The sequence below is a fragment of the Helianthus annuus genome, chromosome 1 (assembly GCF_002127325.2).
Source record: "Helianthus annuus cultivar XRQ/B chromosome 1, HanXRQr2.0-SUNRISE, whole genome shotgun sequence".
Classification (NCBI taxonomy): domain Eukaryota; kingdom Viridiplantae; phylum Streptophyta; class Magnoliopsida; order Asterales; family Asteraceae; genus Helianthus; species Helianthus annuus.
Window position 1 is genome coordinate 123,869,789 of NC_035433.2, and position 6,000 is coordinate 123,875,788.

Below are 6,000 nucleotides of genomic sequence, written 5' to 3' on the forward strand. Positions count from 1 at the left end.
CGAATTACGCATTTTTGGTGATTGTTATACGTGTGTGTGCCTTATGTGTTACCTGTGCATGTTTATTTATGATATGTGTGGTAACCAATCGAATCGCAATCGAACTCAATCGTAATCGAATCGCAAACGCTAAACGAATACGAAATAAGGATGATTGTATGTTGATATAGTATGATAATTAGTGGAGAAGAGATAGCGCGAGATATGAGTGGTTAGGATTAAAAGTAATTTGAATAAGGAAACTCTATCACATCGCAACGCTCGCAATCGAAATCGAAACGGCAAAACTCGTCGCGCAAAACGCTCAAATAAAGCGACTGATCGATCAGGCGACCAGCCGATCGACCAGCCCTTTCCTCTTTTGGAACTCTATAAATACCTCCTGTCACTTTCATTCTTTCTACCTTTGGAAACTCTCTGTCCGAACAGCACACTTTCCTCGCTTTTTCTCCGATTTCTCTCAAATCCGGTAAGATCTTGTCCTAAATCTTGTACTTCCTTAATCTACACGCACTCCTACACCTTTCTATCTTTTGAATCTTAACTTTTAACCGTGAAATCACCAAGATTCAAGGTGTTCTAGGATGACGTCATCATGTGTTCTTGAAGAACTTCATGTTTTGGCCTTAATCCACCAAGAACAACTTAGATCTAACCGATTTCCACACAAATAAACAAAGATCTTGCATAGATCTAAACACATTCATGGTGAAAAAGGATTGGAAGATGGTTTCTAACTTTCTTTCAACTCTTTTACACTCAATGCACTCAAAACCGATAGAATCGGACCTTGTTCTAGTCTTCTACTCATTCTTAGTGTTGTGCTAGTTCAAGATCTGGATTCTACTCACGAGACCACCGATTTCGGGTTAACCAAGAACGGATGTCTTGAACCGGTTAACTGGTCGAACTAGGGTGATTCCTATTTGATCGGATCGCTTGGGTCAAGACAGGGTTCTGTTGGTTAACACGTTGTCACACCGTCTCGATAAAACGACAAACAATCAGAACAACCAAGTGTAAGACGAACAGGTCAACCAGGATGGAGTGCCGTCCGATCGGACTATTATCCGATCGAACAGCCCATCCGAGCGATCGGCCATCCGCACGACTTACACCTTGGGTCCCACACTTAACCAACCTTATCTGAAGTCTGAGTGTTGAACGAATTGTTGTCCGATCGGACTACTATCCGACCGAACTACCATTCGGATCATGAGAAACTTGGACTTTAATACTTAAACAATTTTCAACATGTTTAATGCACTAGGAATGTCACCCGATCAAACTGCTGTCCGATCGAGTGACATCCTGCTGCGAACTTGTTTTCACTGAAGTGCCCAACCGAACGGGTTGCCTGCCGATCGAACGACCGTCCGATCGACCGACCTGAAAGGTAGAGATACTTCAATGTTTTATAATGCTACAACGAAAACTTCAAGAGTCAAACCATCATACACAAACACTTCCTTCCTAAAGGGAGAAACAATCCACTCGAATGGTCATCCGCACGGACAGCCGTCCGAACGGACTGTCACCCGCACGATCAGCTGTCCGATCGGACTACCATCCGATCGACCAGTTGTTCGACCCACCAACTCTTATTTCGTTTTACGCATCACTTATCGTTATGCTATCGAACTATTCAGGCTAACCCTACTCTCAAGCGCTCCCTTCAATCCATCAACCGCTGTGAGTATACTCGATCCCTTTTTGCTTTCACACTTTTGGGTATTACATTCGTTACTTATTCGAAATCACATCGAACAAACTACGCAATACTTTTAACGCTAACCGTTACCGCATGTTATACGTGACTTAATGAATGCTTGTTTGTTATGTTTACACATGGAATGTTGTCTACCTGCCTTAGCAACGATAGTACTATAGTTTGGACTCAGCATCCGTTCACACGGGGGTTGTTAAGGACAATTATTTGCATGGATTACACTGGTGATCATGTATTACGAACTGCCTTGGGCAGTCAACCCACAGTCATTGGTATCGATAGGTTCATGTCAATAACTAACATGCTTCGTTTTACTCAGTGTACGTGCCGGTTATGCGTAAACTATTTCGAACTCCATATGCTACTATCAAACTTGTATACTCGCCTTTACACTATGAGTATTGACTTTTGTTTTATCGTATGTGACAGGTGCATAAGGTGTCTATTTGCTTGGAAATCAAGGCTAGGAAAGAGTCTTAGTTACCAACAAATAGTTGTCTGTACTATTGAAACCTGAGTTGTCGAAACAGAACAATTTGCCTAGATTTGTCTGTAATAATTTGTTTGCCTTTTGAGACATGGTATGGGACATGTTACTTTAAATTGATTGGTATTGATAATTGTTATGGAAACTTCTGGACAATCTGTTTCGCTCAGTGCCATGCCCCGATGTTTCCGCCATCGGTTGGGGTGTGACACAATAGCCAATAGTTAGGGGTGATAAAATCTAATAACCCATCATAAAATTATCTTCTTTTTTTTTTTTGAAAAAATGTTTATCACTCTCCATGTGTTTGAACACCCCTAGTGTTTGAGTGCAAAATGAGGAGTGAAGGGGGAAATTGACATGCCATGATATTATTGGTTAGGGGAAAAGCTTATCACTCCCCATTTTGGGAAGCACCCCTTTCACCTAACTTATTGATTTATAAAAAGTTAACAAGTCATTTTGATAGTGTTTGGATAAGGGTTAACAAAGAGTTTTATGATTTAAAAAGGAGAAAATGAGAAGTTAAAATTTATGACTTATGACTTATGACTTATAAAAAGTTAATCAGACATAAGTTAAAAGCTAACCCAAACACCCCTCAAGGGTGTTGAAATGCGCATGGTTAGGTTTTGAAGATTTTACATTAGCGTTTATCTCATAATGTCGAATTATGCTTATGTCAACAACTCGGTTTTAAGAAAGACATGAAAGGTTGATACTTTCTTCTTTCTGACATTTTTCAAACGTGTTATTTCAGTTCAAAACTAATTTAGTTAAAAAAACTAATAACTCAGCTAGCTCGGAGACACGTAAATGACACATAAACTCTAGGGACGTAAATGGTACTTAACACCTAGAATTTTTATTTTTTATTTATTTTTTAAACTTCTTTTTGTTAAAAAAATAAAATATAATAATCCTAGGAGTTAAGTGTCATTTATGTCCATATAGTTTAAGTGTCATTTACGTCACTAAACTAGTTGAGTTATGAATTTTTTTAATTGGGTTAGTTTTTAGACTGAAATGACACATTCAAGAAAGCTATGGATGAAAATGATACAATTTTGAATCTAGGCCTGAAATAACAAAAGTGAATAAATCATAGGGAAGCAAATAACACTTAACTAAAAAACAAAAGATGGTGATTGGTTAATTATTTAAAAGGTTGTTGACCAGAAAAAAAAAGAAAAAAACAAAGGCAATTTAAACTATATGATATAAAGGGTATCTCTACTTAAACTTGAGAGAGTCATGTTGCAACTTTAATTTTATATTGATTTTACGGTCGCTCCTTGTACATTAGTGCTTAAAGCACTTGTACACATTGATTTAGCGTATGAATAGTAATTTGTGTGCAAGCACCGACTTTCTCTTTTGTATGTGTGTGTACAGACATTGGTTTTGAAACGTATATTTAAAAAGATAGAGTAAATCATATATGATGTGCTGAGATTTTAACTCTCCTCAAATCACTTCTACGTCGAACTTCGCCTTTCTTTTGCAACCTGGTTCGCATTTCCATCGACTAGAATTATGACTCCCCTAGGACAAGCCTCACCATTCTTCTTCGCCATTTGTTTTCCGTACATCAAACACAAAACATAACCCAAACCGTAAATCCCCAAGGACAAACCTCAATCTTGCAATCCTAATTTGTAGCTTGGATCATGTCATACATGTGGTTCATTGGAGGGTGTGAATCGCAAAGAAACAAGAGAAGGGTTGGGATCAAGGTTGTTCAAAAAGCCCGTGGATCAAAACTTTCTTGAAAAAATCTGGCACGAAATTGAGCCTTGGCTCAGCTCGGCTCGTTAGCTCGAATAGTTTGACCAACTAAAATGCTACAATTTTATATCCAGATTGTAAGTACATAACTAGTGTTGGTGCATATGGCATAACCCTCCACAATACGTAGTGGAGCTTTCAAGTTCAAATGCGGACAAGCCCTTAGCACATTTTAGCCATCGCCACTCATCCCTTTATTCCATTTGTGATTTGCCTATCTCACATCTCCCAAATTATAATGTAACATCCTGATTTTCCATGAGATGAGAACATATTTTATATGTGGATATTTAATTTCTGAGTGAGTTTACTATTAGGTGATATAGTGTTTTTAGAAATGCTAAATTACCATTTTCTTTACCTTTATGACGAGAGTTGAGGAAACGAGTTTTTAACATCATTGATTAGAAATGCTAATCTCATATAATAAGTATGTGTTTCTTTTCAAGATAATTGAAAGTTATAGGTGTTATTATGGGCAAAACCATAATCAGGGGCCAAATGGGAGAAATCTAATTAATAAATAAAAGGGGATAATATATAAATTAACTTAAAAATATGTAAGCATATCATTGAATGGAAAGAAGTTCCAATGAACTTCTAAAATAGTTTTGAAACAATATATTTAATTTGGTAGAAATACCCTTCGAGGTTAACTTGGAAAGTTTAACATGACTTTAAGATGAAAGTTTGTACTTCGGGTTTTAGATGTCAAAAACCAAACTATGAGGGACTAGATAGTCATTTGATGAAAGTTTAATTTAACTAGTCAATTGGGAATTTACTTGGTCAAAATCAGATTTAGGTGTGGGTGTTTGTGTGTGTATTTTCTACATGGTATCAAGGAGAAGATACAATAAACCACAATTAACATAAATCAAGGAATGCATGTGTTGATCAAAGGTTGAAATCAGTGATTTCTAGTGTTATCCTGCAAGAATCCATCAAGGTAAGAACCCTAGTTCCTTCCCCGTCAATTTTCGTGATTATGAAAGATGGGTGGTGAACAATTTTGATGATATTGATGTGCAATTCATGTTAGATACTCTCTAACAAGAGGAATGAAAGTAGAATTTGTATTTGAAATATCAATTTTTGTATAAAGAATGTTCAAAGTTCTTGTTAGTGGATTTTAGAAGATAAATGATTAGAATCTATGTAGTGGTAGAAATAATTAATGAGTCCTCACATAGCTATGCTAACTTTGGTGGTGTCTCCATGTAGGTAATACAATAGAGATTAATGAATGGTGTGGACAAGTCATGAGAAGCAATAGGGTGACTTGAACTAGTAACATGAAAGAAGAAAGGAACTCACAAGTCATTCATTAATATTCCGATTTAACAATATATTAGTCATTGTTAAGCTTACTATAAAAAATTTATATAACTATTAGTCGAGACTAATGATATGGAAATGTTGTATGACAGATTCGGATGGTAGAATGGCAAAAGTGATCAAGTCTTGGAAACGGGTCCGCGTAGGAGGATTTAGTGATGTTTTGTTCACTAAGTATATGAGTTTTCTTATCGAGTCAATTAGACTTAATTATTTGTATTTTGGAGTTTAAGTCCAATGTTTGTTTTAGCGAAATGTTAGTATGTCATTGTGGTAATGTGTTATGTTTGTTTTATAAAAACCTTTGTCATTAAGCAGGTTTTGTTTTCATAAGGGTTGACCGTTTTGTAAACGGGTCATGGCGATTTTTTTAAACGGGTGTTTGCAGATTTGTAATTAACTCGGTTTATGTGGATTAATATATTTTGGGAATAAGATCCTTTATTATGTAATGTTCGATAAGAAAAAAAAATTGGGCCTATTTTCTGCAAAGTATTTTAATATTAGTTTTTAACTCTCGGGTCTAACATATAAACTTTCAGTCTTTTACCTTCCTTTGTTCTTGTGTATTTTTATCCCACATTGGCCCAACAACACAACTAATAGATAGGTCTTGTCTATAAATAAAGAGGTCTAAGTATCTCATTATAGCACTGCT

The 6,000-nt window shown here is 36.3% G+C and overlaps 1 long non-coding RNA gene across 1 annotated transcript; it reads left to right on the top strand.

Moving 5' to 3' along the window:
- The first annotated feature begins 4,815 nt into the window (after positions 1–4,815).
- Positions 4,816–5,619, top strand: LOC110939559. Its single transcript, XR_002592321.2, has 2 exons — positions 4,816–4,953; positions 5,435–5,619. It is a non-coding gene; the product is annotated as an uncharacterized LOC110939559 (long non-coding RNA).
- Positions 5,620–6,000: the final 381 nt, after the last annotated feature.